Source organism: Octopus bimaculoides, chromosome 26 (assembly GCF_001194135.2).
Source record: "Octopus bimaculoides isolate UCB-OBI-ISO-001 chromosome 26, ASM119413v2, whole genome shotgun sequence".
In the NCBI taxonomy this organism is placed as follows: domain Eukaryota; kingdom Metazoa; phylum Mollusca; class Cephalopoda; order Octopoda; family Octopodidae; genus Octopus; species Octopus bimaculoides.
The window spans coordinates 17,003,113-17,004,308 of record NC_069006.1 but is presented as its reverse complement, the minus strand read 5'-3'; the positions used below and the strand labels follow the sequence as shown (position 1 = coordinate 17,004,308).

Below are 1,196 nucleotides of genomic sequence, written 5' to 3'. Positions count from 1 at the left end.
CACACACACACACACACACACACACACACACACACACACACTCCTCTGCACCTCCCTACGCCTTGTTCTATAATTCTCTCCTCCCTAAATCCTTGTGTACATCTCTTCTGCTATCCCCATATTTCACTCTTTCTCCTTCGCCACTTAACACCTTAATACAAACATCTCCTCCTCCTCCTCCTCCCACATACCACAGCTAATTCACACTTCTGTCCCGCATCTCTGTATTCACAACATCCTAATTCACACTCACCCTCACAGCCCCATCCATCTTGATATCATACACCACTGACAGATACAGAAATAAACACACACACACACACACACATTTATATATATTTACTAGCTGAGTAGTCCGTCGTTGCCGGGCAATTTTTACAGCAGAATCTAAATTAGAATAGAATGTAAATTACAATAGAATGTATTTTTTTGTTTATTCCCCGACAGATCATGCCTTCCCCGACAGATCATGCCTTCCCCGACAGATCATGCCTTCCCCGACAGATCATGCCTTCCCCGACATCTGATCAAGACAGATTTGTGCAATTTTCACAAAATATAACTTCTTTGGGGATTTTTCCCCCCTTTTAAAATTATTTGCATGTCTGTTCGACCGTTTAAACCTTCAAAAGTTCTTACAACTTTGGTCGTCGTAATGATTTTGCTTTCATTTTGTTATAGACAGTTATCAATGCAGAAAATGCCAGCTTCTAAATCCTGTTCTCTGATTAGGTAAAATTGATTAAACTTTAAACCCCAGTAACATTTTTCTGCAATTTTTCTGGAACAAATAAATCACAAAATCAGATTTAACGTGAGAAATTATTCCAATATACCAAATTTGAAAATTTTGACGTAATTTAAAATCTCACAATATGTGACAGCAACAGGGAAGATAAACTAGCTTTCATTTTTTGCATTAACATGGGAATATGCAATTGCATAGTATAATACTGAGCATACGAATTAATGCAAACATGTACGCATAATTTCTTCCATACTGAAGTTAGTACTACATGAAGAAGATAGAGCATGTGTGTTGGGAAGTCGCAATAAAAAGTGGTTGGACGGTCGGATAAAAGAAGAGACTAATAGGGCGGAGTGAATTGATGGATGTAGAGATGAGAAAGAGATCGGTGGTGTTTGGAATGTCTGTGAAATAGAGGAAGAACACGTTGGATAATGTCTAAAAACGG

General features: G+C 38.3%; 1 long non-coding RNA gene across 1 annotated transcript in view; it reads left to right on the top strand.

Annotated features, from left to right (window-relative positions):
• LOC106874490 (uncharacterized) overlaps window positions 1–1,196 on the top strand; it is a 15,742-nt gene that overhangs the window by 8,248 nt on the left and 6,298 nt on the right. The gene's annotated exons all lie outside the window — the stretch shown is intronic.